General features: G+C 36.4%; 1 long non-coding RNA gene across 1 annotated transcript in view; it reads right to left on the bottom strand.

Moving 5' to 3' along the window:
- The window catches only part of LOC140533287 (uncharacterized), a 141,075-nt gene extending 128,640 nt beyond the window's left edge, over positions 1 to 12,435 (bottom strand). Inside the window, exon 1 of the long non-coding RNA XR_011976865.1 lies at positions 12,303 to 12,435. This is a non-coding gene — a long non-coding RNA (uncharacterized lncRNA). The remainder of the gene's footprint in view (positions 1 to 12,302) is intronic.
- Between the last annotated feature and the right edge of the window lie 8,989 nt (positions 12,436 to 21,424).

A 21,424-nucleotide genomic window follows, 5' to 3' on the forward strand; every position in this document is an offset into this window, starting at 1 on the left:
CAAGAGAGCTGAAGGAGCAAACGGGGTCATGAAAGAGCATTTTTTAAAATTGAAAAACAAAAAGAAAGTCACTCATTATAATACCTTTAGGCATTCCAGCTTATACCAAATTATCCAGCCTCTTAAATCATACTATGTTTAAGGGAATAGATGTAGCTTATGAAATTTTCAGTCTATTCCATACCTGTTTATGAAGTAAATGAAATGTGTACTGATCAAGGCTAATCAACAAAGTGCATAGATGTGACAAATAAAGAAGAGAAGTCACAGAGGATGTGGAAACGGGACTCAAAGACAAAGGGGGCCATACAATAAAATTGAAAGTTTAAGTTTAAATTGATGAGTTTTATTGCCATTAAATCCAATATGATGTAAACATATTTTTGGAGCATGATTTCACTAGTTCTATTTATATGATTATAAAATTTAAATAATTATAGATAAAGCAGTTGTACATTGAAATGTTTAACAGCAAAGTCTTGTTCTAATCTTTCTCTCTATTCATTTTTCATATCATGGGTCTGCTTACAATAGCTGTAAAATCATTCCAATGCTTCAGTTCAGGATCCAAATATTAGCATATAAAAGGTTATCTTTTTTATATCTAACTATAGTTCATTCCTGGCTCTGATTATTTTTTGATCTTTGCTTGGTCAATGCTGTTGGAATTCTCAGTTCCCGTTGAAAATATATCCCTATAAATATCGTGTTATATTACCTTCATTCTGTAATTATATTCAGTAATGATTAGTGCACCATACAGAAATGTCATGTTTATTCCCTTTTGGGTCTCTATACCTACTGTATGCTATTCCACTGTAGTATTTAAGAATACTGGTTGAGGAGGAAGGTTGGAAAGGGGAGAGAATACTAGTAAATCAAAATGGGCAGACTGGCCCTGGATCAAGAAATACAAAGTCATTTGGCAGAGAGAGAATGAAAGCAATCATCAATTTGCAATTTTTGTTTGTTTTCCAAATACAAATTAACACCATCATTGAAAATAGGAAAACCATGCCTGGTTTCCCCTAAATGCATTTAAGGCTAATTATAGGCATGTTCTGTTGATGTAACCAGCCCTTCAGCAATGTCTTTTGTCAGTGCTTACACTATATAGACTCCTGCCATATTATCATAGAAATATTGGCATCATCATTGTAGACTCATGCTGTGAAAAAGGAGAGGAGCCAAAAATATGATAAACACAATACTCAGATAATTTTAAATGCTTTTCATTCTCCAAATTCATGTTTTTTTTTTCTGAAATAGTTCTTAAAAATAATGTAAACAAATCAAGATTTAGTTGTTTATCCCAGTCTGGTAGAATTTTAAAAGTCACTGTTATTCATTCCAGTTTTGGGGGGGACTATCTGTATTTCCTTGTGTGTTGCAAAGAACACTTGCTTTATTAAAATAGCTCCATCTTCTGGTAAATACTAAGAAATAAAGATGCAGATTGACTAAAAAGAAAAGTTCTAAAATCATTTACAAGCTCTAATGAAAAATTGGTCCTGTGAGAAAAATACCTAGAACTATGTTCTGTAGGAAAATAATGGTATTTTTGGTATTATATTAATTTGCTATTTATTAATCTTGACCTTCAACCTTTTCCAAAAAGTTTAATATCAAATGGCTACTAAAATGACCATAAATTAATAAAGTCAACTGGGGAGGAAAGGGTAAAAAAGAACAATAACTTGGTGGAGCTTTTCGTGATGTGTACCAACTGAAATAAACATTTCCAATTTTACCAAAATGGTGTCTGAGTAAGATCCTAATTCCCAATTCATTAGAGAACTATTCTGCCTTTAGTAGTCTAATATGAGAATGAAATGAAAAATTCATTGATTGTTCAATATTTAGCAGAAGGAGATTGACTGAGCCATAGCAGGGGAAGAATACTCATCAAAGATATACATTGTATACTCCCTGAGTTGATATAGATGATTGAAACAGCCTTTTGCTGAGTTGTGCATGGCAATCTGCCAGCCAAGCATCAGATTGATTCTTGTGCCCATTTTGTACTCAGGCCACCTGGAAGTGATGTCAACATCTAACCCTTTACTGTTGTGAGCCAATTAATTCTTGAGTATGATTTCAACACTGGTTAAGGAAAAATTAATCTCTCTTGTTTGTGGTATTGGGATACTTACACTACAGCTGGAATAACAATAGTAGCACAGACGAAAAATTGACCTTTTCAGCAAATTTCATTCTTTTTTACAACCACATAGGAAATATGATCAAGGAACAAGAAATCCACAAATAGATATTGAGTGCCTATAACACAGGGTATTATAACAGAAAAGATACTGAACTTGCAACAGGTGGAACTATTCACTACATGAAAGTGCAATTCAGGTATCGTCAATACTCCAAATTGCCAATTTTGTGACATTTTTTATATTGCAAAATTGAGGCAAATAAACTAGAGTTCTATGTCATAGTTCTTGGGAAAATCTGAGCGCAGGTAATGATCTAGGAAAGGATCATTGGGATTGAACACCTAATAAAAGCAGGATGCCAACAGAGTGATGGAAAGAACCAAACATACATGGTCCTTGACCTGGACTGGAATCAGATATATATATATATCTATATATATAGATATATATATATAGATATATAGATATAAATATAGATGTATTTATATCTATATATCTATAGATATAAATATAGATGTATTTATACATGCATATATATGTACGTATGTATAAGATTACACAAGTAGTTAGAGCAGAGGACAGAATTAGAACCCAAATATCCCAGCCTCCAACTCCAAGATTCTTTCTATTTTATACTGAATTTCATAGTTGGGTCAGGTGTATTATGATGAAGCAGCAGTATACCATCACTGATATTATATACAAATTCCTAGCACTATAGGCAGTTAATGAATTTTTGCTGGTTCATTGGTTGGTATAAGAGGAAGGAATTCCAGGAAATAATTCTGAATTATTAACATAAGAATGAGATGATATCATATATCTCATATTTACTGTCCTTATCATGTGTAAGAACTGTAATGTCCTCTTCAACTCACTAAACAAAGAAACCATGGAAAAGCTTGAAAATCAGCAAGGAAAACCAGCCGTAAAACCCAGAAACCCCTTAACCTACACCAGGAAATTTGAATATCAACTAGCCATTAATTCACCAGTAATTCTAAATCCCATTCTTCTATTAGTATGCATCAGTACCAGTCCCTAGGTCCAGGCTCCTTGCTCCTTTTTCTCAGGGCCTGGCCCTGCTTAACCTACAAAAGGACCATATAGGGAGCCAAGATGATGGAGTAAAAGACAGGGACTCTTTTGAGCTCTCCCCCAACACCCTCCAAATACCTGTAAATATTGACCCTAAACAATTCTAGAGCAGACAGACTGAAACAAATTACCAGCCCAAGATAACCTGTATGGTCAAAGAGAAAGTTCTGTTGCACCAGGCTGAGAGAGGAGTGCAATACAGCACAGGCTGTGCCAGCACAGACTTACTACCTAAACATACCTGAAGCAGGCCTCAGGAAACTGAATCACCAGCAGCTGAGGAGATTTCCAAACTTCTCAACCCACAAACACCAAAGACAACTTAGAAGGTCTGTCAGACCAAGGTGAGAGAAAAGTGTAGTCCAGCCTCAGTCCCAGCACAGCCGCAGAGTAGCAGTAACAGTGGCTGCTCTCAGCCAACAGACAGTAAAGAGGATTTTACTGGTTTGCCAATACTTGGATCTGGGTTGCAGTGCAGGGTGGCAGTCCTGAGTTTAGGAGGAGCACAAGCACAGCAGAGCTTGTGGCCACAATGGAATGGGAACCCTCCTCACAGTTCCATGGCAGAAAAGAATGCTTGCAGTCACTCACAGACCAGAGCACAGGCCAGGAGAGGAGTAAACATCTCTCCTTAGATTATACTACCTTGGAAGAACTGAAAACATATCTCTGAAAACAGCTGCATAAAACCCTTGAAGCTTGGGATAGTTCACCCTCCACACTGGAAGCAGAGACCTACCTTAACAAAGAGTTTAAAAGTCAAGTAATTGGCTGGAAAAATGACCAGACAACAAGAAAAAAAAACTCAGACTATTGAATCTTACTTTGTTGACAAGGAACATCAAAATATACAACCAGAAGAAAATAACAAAGTCAAAGCTCCTACGTCCAAAGGCTCCAAGAAAAATATAAATTAGTCTCAAGTGATGGGAAAGCTCAAAAAGGATTTTGAAAATCAAGTAAGAAAAGTGGGGGAAAATTTGGAATAGAAATGAGAATGATACAAGAAAATCAGAAAAAACAAGTCAATAACTTCGTAAAGGAGATCCGTAAAATTAATGAAGAAAATAACACCTTAAAAAATAAACTAGACCAAATGGCAAAAGAGGTTCAAAAAACCAATGAGGAGAAGAATGCCTTAAAAACAGAAATGGCCAGAGGGAAAAGGAGGTCCAAAAACTCACTGAAGAAAATAATTCCTTAAAAATTAGAATGGAGCAAATGGTAGTTAATGACTCTATGAGAAATCAAGAAATTGTAAAACAAAACCACAAGAATGAAAATAATAGAAGACAACGTGAAATATCTCATTGGAAAAACAAGTGACCTGAAAAACAGTTCCAGAGGAGATCATTTAAAAATTATTGTACTACCTGAAAGTCATGATCAAAAAAACAAATCTAGACATCACCTTTCAAGACATTATTAAGGAAAACTGCCCTGATATTCTAGAACCAGAAGACAAAATAGAAATTGAAAGAATCCACTGATCACCTTTTGAAAGAGATACCAAAAAGAAAACTCCCAGGAATATTATAGCCAAATTCCAGAGTTCCCAGGTCAAGAAGAAAATATTGCAAGTGGCCAGAAAGAGACAATTCAAACATAGTGGAGACACAGCTAGGATAACACAAGATTTAGAAGCTTCTACATTAAGGAATCAGAGTGCTTGGAAAATGATATTTCAGAGGTCAAAGGAACTAGGTTTAAAACAAAGAATCATGAACCCAGAAAAACTGAGTGTAACCAATGAGGGGGAAAAACTGATATTTAATAATGTACAGGAATTTGATGTATTCTTGAGAAACTAAAGATGAAGTACTTTCAAGTACAAGTCTTAAGAGAAGCATGGAATGGTAAACAGGAAAGAGAAATCATAAAGGACTGATTCAAGTTGAAGTTTTACATTTCTACATAGAAGGATGATATTTGTAACTCATGAGACCTTTCTCATTCATTATCAGGGTACTTGGAGGGAATACACACACACACACACACACACACACACACATATAGACAGAGGGCACAAGGTGAGTTGAATATCAAGGGATGATATCTAAAAGTATAAAATTAAGGGGAGAAAGAGGAATGTACTGAGAGAAAGATAAAAGGAAAGGTAGAATAAGGTAAATTACCTCACATAAAAGAGGCAAGAAAAACCTTTTACAGTGGAGGGGAAGAGGGCGGAGGTAAGATGGCATGAGTGAACCTTACTCTCATAGGATTTGGCTTAAGGAGGAAATAGCATACACACTTAATTGGGTAAGGAAATCTGTCTTACCCTACAGGAAAGTAGTGGACAAGGGGATAAGAGGGGGAGATTAGTAGAAGGGAGGGCAGGTTGGGGAAGGGGGTAATTAGAAGCAAAAAACATTTGAGAAAGGACAGAGTTGAAGGAGAGAATAGAATAAACAAGGGGTAGCAGGACAGGATGGAGAGAAATAGAGGTTGTCTTTCACAACATTACTATCATGAGAGTCTTTTGCGTGACTACACAGGTATAACCTACATTGAATTGCTTGCTTTCTCAATGAGGGTGGGGAGGGGGGAACAAAGGAGAGAATTTGGAAGTCCACATTTAAAAAAAAAGGGTAAAAAACTGTTTTTGCATGCAATTGGAAAATAAGATACACAGACAATGGGGTATAGAAATCTATCATGCCCTACAGTAAAATAGAAGGGGATAAGGCAAGGGGGGAGTAATAGAAGGGAGGGCACATTGGGGTAAGGGGTAATCAGAATGCACATTGTCATGGGGTCAGGGGAGGAGAGATATGGGGAGAAAATTTGGAGCCCAAAATCTTGTGGAAGTGATCGCTGAAAACTAAAACAAATTGAAAAATTGAAAAATAAAATAAAATAAATTGAAAAAATAAATTGAAATGTGAAAAATGTGAATGTGAAAAAAAATGTGAAAAAAAGAAGAATCCCATAAAAACCAATCAGACTTTAATGGTTTGGGGCACTCAATTTCACTCAAGGTTCCAGTAGACTTGACCTATTTCCACCATCCTCCCTGACTTCTCTTCTTTATCTGTATGTTTCCTCGATAATGAGGGATTGCTTTACTGTCTTGCTGTATGATGCATATTTTCTTGCACTGAACTACTGGTATCCCAAATCTTATGAAACCTCTAATGAGATACCATTCAATGGTCAGTGAGTCCACCAATATTTATTAATTCCTTACGACATTCCAGACATAGTGCTAACTACTAGATATACAAAGAAAAAAAAATGGTCCCTGCTCTCAGAAGCTTGTAGTCTGATGGGGGAAGATAATACACAAAAAGTTATATAAAAACAAGATACAGATATATGAGTAGGTGTGTACACACATATATGCATATATATATATACACATATATATAATTGGAGATTAAATTGTGTGTTATAGCTCTACATTGGTGTCTTACCTTACTACCAGAACATAAACTCCATAAAGATATAGATTCTGACCTATATAAACTTCCTATCTCTGCAGTACTCTACATACAGTCAACACTCCCCCAGTACAATGTTTTGTACACAGTGAACACAATAAGTGTTTGTTGTCATTACCTCATGATAGTGGTGCACACAATGGCTCCCTAACAGCTTGAATAAGTTACCAATTTCTAGTCCATTATTTCACTTTGGAAAAAAAAAAACTTCATTCTATGGGGAACTTTGGTCCCATTACTATTATGTTGCCAAGTTTACCAGCAGGGCATGGATATTAAGACTTAACTGTAGAATCTCTAATTTAGACATGAAAATCAGATTAAACACCCAAATTCCTACCAGCAGCCTCATATAGACTTTGTCCTGAGGGTTTTTTGGTGATTGGCACACTCTTGCCTGGGCCTGACATATCTTAAGGAGCCCAAGCCATCCCACTGACTTTACTGCCTGCTCCCTCTTCAGTCAGCTCCACCTCTATATCAGCTGCCTTGCCCCTAGTGGGCACTACCCTTCCCCACAATGTGTCAGAGGCAGAACTTAAATCCCCACTTTTCTGATTCCAACCTACCCCTCTATTCACTAGACCATACTGTCTTGTAAATAGTTCAGATTTAACAAGTACCTATTGAATTTTAATTCTACATAGTAATAGATGCCATATTGAATTATTATATGAGAATATGTCATTTCTCTTTAATTACATGTCTGTGACGTACTGCTCTATGTCATATCAGTTTTGATTTTTAAAAAATGCACAAGCATTTCACCTATCACTATAATTTGGTTACTTCTAGACTGTAATTCCAGTAGGTCAAGATATGGGGAGGAACATAGCAATGTTGTCGCTGTTGAATCATGTCAGTTGTGTCTGACTCTTCATAACTCCATTTTGGGATCTTCTTGCAAAGATATTGGAGTGGTTTGCCATTTCCTTGTTCAGATCATTTCACAAATGAGGAAATTGAGGCAAATACGGTTAAGTGACTTGCCCAGCATCATACAACTAGTAAATACCTGAAGCCAGATTTGAATTCAGGTCTTTCTGACTCTAGGCCCAGAGCTTTATCCATTGAGTCACACAACTGCCCCAAACAGAGTACTGTTTCATACTAATTCATTGTTTCCATATCAATATTTACTAAGCACAGCCCAATACACAGTAGGCACCTACTGTGTGCCAGGTACAGCACATTACAAATATTATCTTATTTGATCCTCACAAGAACCTGTGAGGTTAATACAATTGTTATCTCCATTTTACAGCTGAGGAAACTGAGGCAGACAAAGATTTAAGTGAGTGGCCAAGGCTCACACAACTAGAGTGTCTTACACTGGATTTAAACTCAGGTTTTCCTAACTCCAGGCCCAATGCTCTAGCCACTGTACTTCTTAGCTGTTTGAATGAGTGAGCAAATGAACAAACGAAAGAACATTTGACTTTTTAAACATGAAAATTACCATGTACTGCTTTGAGAGCACAATTTACTCATATATATGAATATATATATAGTTGTATATATGTATGCATACATATTCATACTTGCATATGTGTATATAAAACAGCCATGTTTATATAAGGCACTACAATATAGAAAATATGTGGGAAAGTATACGACCTATGGATAGAGTTTTTTTCCCTCTTATTTCTTTATGGTAGTGGGGGCAGGAGGAGACAAGATTCCATTTTTTCAGATTTCTCCTGGTACTTAAGGAGTATTCATCTATATTCTGTATATTTATGCAACCATGTGGGAAAACAATAACAGCTGTATTATAAATTGAAATCTGATGGTCAGTTTTGGATTAACCTGTCACTTTACAGCTCAGTTGCTGCGTATATAACCAGGCTGGGAGCTTACTGTCTTTGGGGTCCATTGTGTGACACCTTCCTATCTCTGAAATGCTATTTGCATTGAAATCTTCCTACCTCATTCTGTAATAACCTCCTTGGATAGATTCCCTGTTTCCAGACAGACTTACTAAATGCAGAATTCCAAGGTATAGTAGGTTGTATAATAAAAGATCTTTATTCAGTGCATTACTTAAAACAAGTGAATCTATGGACAGATTTCAATCAAAGAGTTAAAAGTTTAAGATAAATAATATTTTATCTACTTTTTTTAACCATTCTTGGCTGTGCTGGAAGACATACCAATAAGCCCTGGAACATTTAGGAAATGTATAAAGCAAGCACTGATAGTGTATTTCACCATTTATTCCCAACTGTTTTATTATCACTCCTGACTAATTGTACATTCTAATGGACGTATGAAAACTCTGCTTCAAAATACTAATTATTGATTATTCATCCTGCAGTGGTAGGAAACATAGCCAGGAGAAAATGTGCCCCAGATGATACATCAGTGAATTCTGTTTAGACTTTAATAATTTCATATTAATTTGTGTTTTAGGCAGTAATTGGTGGAATTTTGCCTTTTAAAAAAATATTGCAGTGACAATAAAAATTGCTTTCTGATGATTGTTTTAGCATGCTTAAATAATCAGTGTGATTTACCTTAAAGTTCATGTCTACTTTAAGGAAACAGATCTCTTGGCGTAGACTTTAATTCTCACTGATGGAAGGTTCATTTCACAAGTTAAAGACCTGTTTTTATCAACCAACTCAGTCTTACCAAGGCTGTTTATTACAATAGAAGAGATATTTACTATAGAAAACTTTTAGTACTGACAAGTGTAAATGCAACTGCAACCCTCAAATGCCTTGCCAACAGCTTGTCATACCTCACTGATGTTTTTAAGGAAAGTTGAAACCCAGCCACTGAAGACAGCTCCCACAGTTACACTGAGAGCCCAGGGAAAGCCTGGGTTTGACTATCGCAGGTCAGTGAAATGGCCAAGCCAACCAACCAAGCTTTCATACGCATTCAGATTCTCTCACTCAGTCATGCAAAGAACCCAAAGGCATCTGACCTGCTAAGTTGCCTGAAAATATGGAACTGTCTTCCTGAATACTTTTCCTCTAAAATAACTCACATACAGTTTGGGATTTATTATGGATTTCACTTGTATGCCATGAAGAAAAATAACATGCTTCATGGAATGTCCTTGCTAATATAGAAGAACCTAGTGCAGGAGACACACCATAAATACTTTTTGATTGATATAGTTTCTTTGAACATTAAAATATACACAGTCACAAAAGCAACATTTTGAGAGCTCTGTCCTACAAAAGATACTGTTGTTCTTTTTCACAGTCATCTGTAAAGAGAGCTATATCAAGAATGTGGAAGCAAGCATGGCGTGGTATAGAAACAATTGTGATGGGAGTTTTTTAATGACTGGATAGTGTAGCAATTCTGAGGATAGAGGGCTGGGCCTGAAGTCAGGAAGACTTACCTTCCTGAGTTTAAATCTGGTCTCAGACATGTACTAGCTGTGTGACCCTGGGCAAGTCACTTAACTCCATTTGCCTCAGTTTCCTTATTTGTTAAAAAAATGAGCTCCTGTATCTTTGCCAAGAAAACCCCAAATGGGTTCATGAAGAGTCATATATGACTGAAATAACTCAAAAACAATAACAAGGGACTAGATGGTATATATCAAGACAGCATGCTCTAAGACAGAGAGCTGTAAACTAAGGAAACTGACCATAAAGTAAAATAATTCCATAAGAGAGATCTGGGGGAGGAGGAATTATCAATAACAAAGCACAGGATGTCATATCAAATAATTGTACACTGAGGAGGACAAGATAATTTCATCCTTTATGATAACAATTCCAGGAAATTTTGATCGTGATTCTTCCATTCCTCATATGGGTATGAATGAGGCACTCTCCAGGGTACAGTGAGGAGTATGCCCTCTTTAAAACAACTCATCCTTGCAAATCCCCACCTTCTGTGCTAGCTGAAGGAGAATACTGTTGTCTTAACTAGTAGTATCTTTATGATTTCTAAAAGAGAAACTTCCTTTTACTATCCTGGGCAAGAAAAAGCTACTTAGGATCTCCAGCAGTTGCATTGCACCTGGCTGTCTTAATAGGCTGCTTCCCTGGACCATGGTTTGAAGAACTAAGGGAAACATTAAGTACCTCGACCATTTAGTATCAGAGCTCTGCAATTAGAAGGGACTTCCATCCCATCCAATTCCTTCATTTTACAGATAAGGAAACTGAGGCTTAGAGAGGATGAGTTATCCAAAATCACACAGGCAGAAAGCTCCAGAAAGTGATATTTGAATCTGGATCTTTTGATCAAACAACTTTGCTGATCCACAGTGGGGGGTAGTTTTTTACAAAAATATCAAAGAAATTAGAGTGGTAGGGAAAACTAGATGTCTTCTGTTCCTTTCTTAGCATGAATTTATTCTATAACTGATCATTTAAATTGTTTGTAGATCTTGGATAAAAAAAAAAAACCTCTTGAAAGCATTTTAAACACTTGAATTATTAGCATTACCTACAGTTGATCAAATTTGCCATCTTCTGAATTCTTCTCCAGTATAAGGCTATGTCAGTGCAATGAAAAGTGGCATGGAGTTTGAAAACTGTATTCAGTTACAGTCTTCCAAAAATAGTGATCAGGCGGAATATCCACAATGAAATTTTGTTTTGCAATATAAGCTATAAAAGAATCATGATCCTAGAGTTGGAATGGGCTCCTGGGAATTTTAGTCCAATCCAAAGAAACAGGAACTCTTTCTGCAACACCATGACAAGTGGCCATCCTATCTCCACATGAAAAGCTCCAGAAAGAGACTATAATATCCTAAAGAGGTCAATGACAAAAAAAAAAAAAAGCTCCAAGGTATTCATAGCAGCAGTTTTTCAGTGGCAAAGACTTGGAAACAAAGTCAATGCCTATCAATTCGGATTGCGGTACTTTAATGTGGTGGAATATATTATTGTGCTATAAGACTTTAATATGATAAATACAGAGAAGCATGGGAAGATTTGTATGAACTGGTTCAAAGTAAATTATGTAGAACCAGGGAAACTATTCACACTGACTACACTATGTCAATGGGAAGAACGATGATGATAAAAACGATTAAAGCAATTCAATGAAATTAAAATGACCAAGATTGACCCTAAAGAAAATATATAAGAAGGCATCTCTCCTCACTTCTTTCCAGAGGTGGGAGACTGGATGTGGGCTATTGCAAATAATATTAGGTTTTAAAATATATTGATTGGTTGGTTTTGCTGAACTTTCATACACACACACACACACACACACACACACACACACATATTTCATCCAGTTCACTGAGAGGAACATTGAGAAATGTGATTTAAAAATGAAAGTGATCAATACAAATTCATGTTTAAATAAATTTTGAGAATTAAAAAGAAAGAAATGGAAGGAAGGAAGGAAGGAAGGAAGGAAGGAAGGAAGGAAGGAAGGAAGGATCAACCCAATATCAGACTAAATATCCTCAGTTCTTTTATCAAATTATCATATGGCTTGAATGCAAGTGATTCTAAGTTCTGTGGGCCCTTCCTACCAGAGAGACACTTTAATTGTTGGGTGATATTGGATAAAGAGGAGAAGAGTCTCTGGTTTTACAGCTGAAAAAAAGCAAGGGACAACTAACACTTATGGGATATGGACCAGAAGAATGGCCTTAGTTTACCTTCTCAAGTGAGGAATCAATGACCTCAAAGAGGAGCTCATATTCCACTCAGCCTGTCATTTGAATTGTGCACATTAAATATCAACTTGGATTCTATAGCAGCACAGGATTAAACTTCCAATGCATGAAGATCCTAAAAAGGGAATAAAGGCCATAATTATTAATATAGCTAAGTATAAATGTACATATAGAAATATATCCTGCAGCAAGCAATATTAATTAATTTACATCTTCTGAGTGAGAAAGGCCAGCACATGCAGTTACCAAATTCCAAGAAGCAAAATCACTTCTATACATAATTTAAAATGAACCATAGAACTACAGAGACTAGATATTATGGAAAAATATTACAAAAGTTAAAATTTTGTTGATCCTGCCACATTCAGTCTTTTTCATTCTATTTGAAGAAATGGCATTTTCTGAAAAGAAAAGCATTTAAAATAGAGTGTAAAAATAAAACATTTCCTAACTCTCCAATAGAAACATAGGTCAAAAGAATATATTAATTTGTCAGTATGCATGTAAATTGGGTTAAGCAGAAATGTGGCAGAGAAATAAAATATATTCACAAAAAAATAATATTAAAATGCAGAATACAATTAAATGTGGTAAATTATAACCCATTCATAGACAAGCAGATGTACCATTGACTGTGCCAGCGCATTATCTAAATATTACTATGAAAAGTGAGGGCAAAAATGAGTCCATTGTGTGGCTACAATGATGTTTTGGATACTTACTACATTATTTGGGATATTGTGTTTATATAGCGCAAAGATATTTCAGAGAATTTGCAATCTTATTATTGTGTATTCTTCTTCTACCAGTACAGATTGTAACTGAAATAAGCCCTCTCATCCTGAGAGATTCTTGTCCACATACTTTCATAAATACTCCTCCAAAAAATACTGAAGAATTATTTCCATATTTCTTAATGTTCCATGGATATCAATGTAGCATCTATGAAACATCCATGACCAACCCCCACCTCTGTTTCCAGTTGTATATTTCCTTGATGATATTTTACATTACTTCTTAAACACATATCATTAGTGATAATATGCTATAGGTAAGGCACCCCCATCATGCATTTCTCCATTTCCTTTGAGTCACCCTTTGAGTTTGGCTTCCTTGGGAAATGTGATAAACTGTGCTTCACAACCACATAGTATTACATGAAGAATACAGATATTTAAAAGATTAGGTTATGGTTGTTGTTGTTTATATTGGCCACGAGGCTGGAATCATTGAAAGACTCATATAATTTCCCATATCAGGTCCTCAGAGTAGTTCTATCTATTGTTCATCTGTAGATTATGTGTGTATATGCGTACACACATACACACACACACACACACACATATGCTGATAGGCTATCTCAACAGGATGCTCATCCAATTACATATAATCTCATCTAGGAAAAATGAATTCTTCATCTGCTGGAGTCTCTGTCATATTCTGGTACCTATCAGCAAGCACAATGTCATCTCACCATCTACATATAGGACATCTCTCTGCCATCTGGACTTTGTTGGATAGCCTCAGTGACAATGATAAAGACCTTTGACAAGCATGTGTAGAGTATACATAGAGCGGTAGAGTGGATAGAATGCTGGATCTCACATCATGAAGCCTTGGGTTCAAATTCCATACCTCACATTTACTATCCATTTGACCATGAGCAAGTCATTTAATTTTTCCAAGCCTCAGTTTCTTCATCTATTAAATGGATACATTAATACTTAGTATTATTGTCATGATTATGTGCAAAGTTTTACCTCAAGTGTTTTACAAACTTGAAGGTGATATACATTCAAATACTCAAATGAATCTGCAGTTTTATCAATTTGGATATTTTCTCTAACACTGCAACTGATGACTCATCCTGTGTGGTTCTTATTCATATCTTCCTGTAAGTTCACCACAGCAGATCCATCCAAAGTGCTGGAGGCCTTCCTTGATTTTTTCTATCATCAACAGGTTGTCAGTGAAATGCCTGGGTTGTTTTATTTATCATCCCTCACCCCTGACATATAACAAGCCCATCTTTTCTTCCTGGTCATTACCTTGATGATAGCTTTTACTTCTGTTCCTCTTCAAAGATCAACATAAACTATGCTTTGCAGCCCGTTCACTCCCACCATATACTCCTCTATTGCCTTTATGACAACACTCATTTTCATATTCTTTATAGATGCTTGTCTTCATGTTTAGAGACAGAGAACAATACCACTAGAATAATTATATTAAAAGTTAGGCCTTTGTTTCTATGAAAAGGTTGAGATTGTTAAAGGAATTTTATAATTTCCCAAAAGGAAATCTAGACTGTTCTCTTTCTCTTATTTAATTTTGGGTCCAATTCCCAATCATTCATTTGTACTGTCTGTCTTAAGGATACATACTGATGGACAAGCTCTATAGGTTATTCATTAAAACAAGTTATAATTCAGAAAATAGACATGTTTTATATACTTAGTCATTCCAATGTAAATAGCCAATCCAAATTTGTTGAATGATTACGGGCAGTAGCAATTAACACAATGTCACTTATAAATAAGAGTATCTGGAGAAGCATACACAGATAACCTTTTTAAACTTGAATTGTTCACTGGATCTCCTCTATTATTGGGGCAAATACCCTTGGTAAGCATTCATCAATGAAACAAACACCTGTGGAGGGGAAATATATGTGAAGGTATGTGTGTGTGTGTGTGTGTGTGTGTGTGTGTGTGTGTGTGTGTGTGTGTGTGTGTGACAGAGGGGGGGAGAAAGAGAAAGAGAGAGAGAGAGAGAGAGAGACAGAGACAGAGACAGAGACAGACAGAGACAGACAGAGACAGACAGAGACAGAGAGACAGAGAGAGAGAGAGACAGAGACAGAGACAGAGAGAGAGAGAGACTTTTTTGTAAGATAGTCTTACAGGCTGGATTACTCTTCTTATTCCATGCTTTTTTTTGGTAAACAATAATCACATGAGGGTGTCTCACATTCTGTATACCTTCCAATTAGTTACATGACTGGAAATACACATAATTTGGATAATTGCTGTGAAAGCCTTTCTCTCATATTTTCATCAAGGATACTTTCAACACATACATAGACTGTTCTCATTAAGATTTTATAGAGAAGAAAAAGCAAGGATATTAGTTGATAATTACTTAGAGAAAATCCTCTAGACCAAATGATGTTGGCCCACACAATAATATAACACTGTCAATATATAATATATAAGCAGTTAATTATCCTGTCCCCTGAATCAAGTGTTATAAAGGGATTTGAGTTTATTTTCACTATTCTCCCTGATAATTTGTTATAATGTAAATAATCCAAATCTTATTTTTCATACCTACAACATTATGTTAAAGAGGATTTTCCCTATATTTCAAAAGAATTATCCCTCACCTACTAATGACATTAAAATGCATTATAATTTTAGCATAAGTGCTAATTACTATTACTGTAACATAATACATATTAAAAAGAAATAGCATTTGCTTAGGAATTGGTATATTGCTAAAATATTATCTGTGGTCATAACTTTCCTTGTATAAAGTGAAATCATCAACATTAATATTTTTTTTTAAATTAAAAGGGCTATATTGTTTTGTTTTTTTGGTCCAGAACCATGGAACTCATTAATGTAGAAAGCATTTAGTGAGAAAACTCCATCTACTAATAAAGATTAGAAACTTCTGTGATTTCTAATCTTGTACAGTTACCAGTGGCATCAAGAGTGTGTCTTGATCAGGTTCACAAAGGCAGTATGTTTCAGAAGCAGAAATTGAACTCAGGTAGTCTTGGCCCTCTACTCATCATTCCACACTGTCCCTGTGCTCTATAAATAGAAAGAATCATTTAGAATTCCAGAGTTCTTCCTTCCTAGTAGAGAAAAATTTCAGTGCCTATTTGAGTTAAAAGATGCCTTTGTACAATGCAGCAATAGAAATGTTGATAGCCTTACTTTTCACATTTTAAAACAACTTTTGTTCAGATCTGGTCAAGACAAATTGCAAAATAGGGGATATTTGTCTTGAAGCCTACCGTCTAGTTCCAGGTTATCCCCTCTTTATGACCTTCTGTCCATCCTCCCTAACTTTTCACTTTCTTGTCCCCTCCAGGCAGTTAATACATAGAATACTGGACATGGAGTCAGGATGATCTGAGTTACTTGACCTCTGTCTGTCTCATTTTCACTATAAGATGGTAATAGTAGCACCTCTCTTCCTGAGATGAGATGATCAAGTGAGATAATATCTATAAAGCACTTAGCACAGTTCCTGGCACATAGAAGGTATTTAATAAATATTTGTTTTCCTTCTTTCCCTCCTTCCTTTTTTTCTTCCTTCTACCATGAAAATTTGACATACTTAATGTTAATTTTCTGTTTGTTCTACCAAGGCTCCCTTTTGCTGTCTCCCACTTTTGCCCTTCCTCAATGAAACTCATTTCTGTGCCCCCCTTCTCCAAATTCTACTTTTTTTTCCGGGATGATAAAGTGTTAATATGACAAAAATAAATAATTGATACTATGCTAATTTTCCATTTCCTCCTCTTCTAGGTAACATGTGTGCATCCAAGCAGTCATATTTTTGAACAACAATGCCTCGACTTGAAAGTGTTGCTAATGGTAGAGATTTAAGATTCTGTAACAAACTGGCATGAGGAGATACTTGAAGGAGTTAGGATTTTGGAGTATTTCTTCTATCAGACAGCAAAAGTAACTTATATACTTTATAAGCTTTCTCACAATGCTAAAATATAGTTCTGCTTTAAGAAAAATAAAGCATTTTTATCTTTAATTGCATCAACAAATCTCTCAATTCTCCACTAATGTCCTATTAAAATAGCTCACCCTGGCATGGAGATGACCCTGAGTTCTCAAAGACTATGATAGCAGAGCATGAGCTCTGTCTGTTTCTTACAACTTAGAAAGGGTTTAAGTGCCAATATGCCTGTCATCTAAAGACTAGGCTAGCTATTTTGAACCAGGAGGCTGGTCACATGAAGATAAATTCTCTTTTTGACCACAGCAAATCATGAAAACCATCAGCTAAGGCTTGCAAGGTTTGCAATCTGTAATGATGGAGAGAATACTCCCACTGAGGAAATCACCGATCCTTGAAATAAGAAATCTCAAAATATGATGCCCACATCTTCTGATTCAGAGCGCTTAGAACAGACCTTTGATTAATGAATGTAATCATTTCACACAAGGAGTTTCATCTCTAATCCCTCATCCTTTTACCTCCTATTATTCATATCCCCAAATGTGCCAAAGGCATCTATCCTTCAGTTTGTTTTGACAGTGTATAATTGAAATGATATGGTAAATTTTTTCTCCATCAGACCAATCCAATCAGAACAGTGATTGGGAAGATTTTCTACATAGCAAAAATTTCAGTTTTCAAAGTACAGAAGATCAAAGAGTCAGCATTATGAGAAAGAGGAGTAAACAGAATAGGCACTGTAATTGGAGGACTATTAGGAAAATTGTAAAATCATAGGTTGTTCATTATTAGAGGCAAAAAATATATTCAAAATCATCTAGTTCAGTCCCCTTATTTTACAGATGGAAAACTTCCAGGACTAGAACTCAGATAACCTAGCTCCTTAGACAACATTTTTTTCGATTATTTTATTTTGTGTCTGACATTCCAATGTTAGAAATTCATTCCTTTGAACTTCAAAGCTTTATCATCTGCCTGAATCCAGTATTTATGTGCAAATACTACTAGCAGTAGGAACGTCTAAGTAACATCAGCTAATACCTTATTAGGAATTTTATCAGCAAAATTAAACAAAGCCCTTTAGGAATGTAACATAGCATGAGTGCTAGGAGAGAGAAGAGGCATTCCAGGAGGTATAAATGTAAGGAAGATGAAAGTAACAGGAGGAAGGAGAAGGGACCAGTCAAGAGAGGTGGACACTGATAAAGATGAACTGTAATTATTTCATTGGATTATAGATCTAGAGATCAAAAGGAATTCAACTCCTTCATTTTTACAGATGAGGAAAATGAAACCCAGAAAATCCAGAAGTGAATTACCCAAGGTCAAAGAGGTAGTAAGTGTGTATGTGTTCATCTGTCATTGCCAAAGAAGGCCATACCATCAGAGAAATAATGACTTGACTTGCACTTGACTTTGTTTTTTTGAGTGAGAGAGGGCTGTGCAGGTCACCAGCCTCACTTCTCTTCCAGAGCCATCTGAATCCAGTGACCAGATATTCATCAGGATGATTGGAGATGACCCAGGATGAGGCAATTGGAGTTAAGTGACTTGCCCAAGGTCACACAGCTAGTGAGTGTCAAGTATCTGAGGTGAGATATGAACTCAGGTCCTCCTGACTCCCGCACTGGTGCTCTATCCACTGTACCACCTAATCTTGGAATTCAAACCCAGACCCTCTCACTCACAATTCGTTGTTCTTTCCACAATACTATGAAGCCTCATAATGCAACAGAGGACTGACAGTGATACATAATAATGTCATCATAAATCATTATCAATGCCTACCTTATAGGCTAACCAAGTTATATTAGGTTGCTACTGCATAAAATTTTAAAATTTATCCCCAGTGGCTGTGCACCTCACCCAACACAACTGGATACTCTATGGTAACCAGAGAATTGATTGTCTTTCTTTCCTTAGCTTCTCTTATAAATAGCATCACTTATTTCCCTGGTCTAGTGGTTGGGTGTGGATTTATCCCATCAGATTGTGATTCATTATGCCGGGACCCACTGATTACCCCTTCATTATGTAATTGCTTGTGTTCCATGACATAATGAATATACTTTAATGAGAATATTAGCAATGAATATTAGAATATTAAGAATGGATAAGGTAGGCAACATTAATTTGATTGTAAGATATCTGATTGTAACCATCTTTGCTCAAGCCCATGATGTCTGCATACCCGGCATAACTTCCCTTTGGCATGCATGCCCAAAACTCAAGCTTCAGTTCTTTACTCCAACTATTCCTTTGGAGAGTTAGCAAGGTATCCATCCCAGAGCTTTATGACTCTTGAGAATACCACCGGTTGTGATCAAGTCCAGTCCATTAGAGCAATACAGGAGTAGAGAATGTATCTGTTGGTCTCCCCAGAGATGGCATTGTCCCCACAGGTAACTGCATCTGGAACTGCTGTCTTTTCTGGGCATCTACCATCTCCAGTTGCTGCTATTTTAGTTCTTGCTTATTCAACTGCAAGTCCTATAAGCTTTGATATGTCTACACAACCCAATTTGTAGGTAAAAAAAAATACTCCAGCTTTTGCATTCCATGGCTTCAGGTAGCTAATCACAGGAAGAACTATTTGGTAATCTTTCTACTCCTTTGACTTTTACCTTCAAATCTTCACCATTCCTTCTTCTCTGCTCTTCATCTAATCCAACTTAAAAAACCCCACCTGACTGGACATGCATCATGTCACTGTTGACACCCTAACCTAGCTCCTATTGCAGACAATGTGGACAGTTTCTACAATAATGAGAAAAGAGAATATGATGAGGACAAAGGAAGATTCCAGGAAAATCCTACAATTAATCTGAGGAAGGAAAGGAATTTTCATCAGTGCTTATAAGGAAGATTTTCATAAGGAAGAAGGGCAATTTGAGCAAAATTGATGTAGAGGGTGTATGTTCCAGACATGGAAAGTGGTACGTTTGAATTCAGGAGGGGCAGAAGAGGGAAGGACTATATTAGAGAATAACTAGGACTCCAATTTGTCTGTGGTACTTATAATGAAAATTAGGTGGTAGTCAGGCCCAGAGTTTGTCCTTAGCCTATAAATAACAAGCCTTTCTTCTTTAGATAGCCCATTCATCTTTTCTTGTACTGAAATACTAATTTAATGGGGACTGGCTTGGCTATACCCAGATCTCCTAAGATAAAAGCACTCTTCATCCCTTGTGTCATGGCTGGGGATAGCTTCCACTAATTTTCTGTGTACCTGAAAGAGCTGAGTCTTTAAAACTGGTCAGACTGGTACAGTCTCTTTTTTGGTTGATGCTCCTTCTTGATGAACTTAGAGTAGTAGTTCATACATATATTGGGCACTGAACTGGTGAGAGGGGAAGGACCTCTTTCTCCTCCTCCACCTATTTTACCCCAGCTCCAAGACACATTACTAGGAGTGTTTTCTTTCTATTCGAGGTTGCTTGTCTTCTCAATTTTAGTAATTCTCCACTGTATCTAGAGTCTGAGTCATGACTGCCTTGGAGCAAAGATTTAAGGTGGTACAGTGCAGCCAGTCATTCTGTCAAAAAGCTGTGAGGAGCAAGGATGCCTGGACTTGGAACTAGACCTGTGCTATAAAAACTGAGTTAAGATATAAACCTAGTTCTCTCCCCAGACACTGAAGGTACAAGGAGGAAGGAGGACTATGTCTCCCATATGTTGTGCCATATATTTGCTATATAAGTATTTTGGAGTAAATTATACCTTTCAAGTAAATATTTCTTTGTAAAAGCTTATTTGTTAGCAGCTAAATGGAAATAGGTTTCAAGGGGCCTCCCCTATAATTGAGGGAACACTATCAAGGAGTATTGGAGACATTTGCAGAAAGCCTAGGTACTCCCAGAGCCCCTTAAGTGTACCTGAAAACCCTAGCAGAAGGGTGAAATATAAAAGGCCTGGACTTTCAGGCAGTGGGGGCCATGGGGTGTAGGATTTTCTTTTTTTTATATATATAACTAAACAGCCTATTCTGCTACCCCAAAATGGAAACAGCCTGCTCAGTAGACAGTGAGTTCATCATCATTGATGGTGTTTAAAGGTAGGTTGGATAATTAGTCGAATGTTAGTATCTGTTAGGTTTAGGAGAGCAGTAGGAGCAATATCAACACCAATTAATCAATAAGCAATAAGCATTTTTGAAGTACTTACTTTGCGTCAGGCTTAAGTGTTGGGGATACAAAGAAAACAATCTCTGCGCTAAAGAAGCTTATGTACTCACTGGAGATACAATATGTAAAAAGGTACAGCCAAGATGCAAATGGAGTAGAAGAAAGGTAGTCTTAGGGTAGTTTTCTAACTTCCACTAAGATCCTTGCTAGGTATGCTAGATGAGTTGCTTTTTTTTATTATTCCTTAAAAAAGCAATGAAACCACGTTTG

Source organism: Notamacropus eugenii, chromosome 3 (assembly GCF_028372415.1).
Source record: "Notamacropus eugenii isolate mMacEug1 chromosome 3, mMacEug1.pri_v2, whole genome shotgun sequence".
NCBI lineage: Eukaryota > Metazoa > Chordata > Mammalia > Diprotodontia > Macropodidae > Notamacropus > Notamacropus eugenii.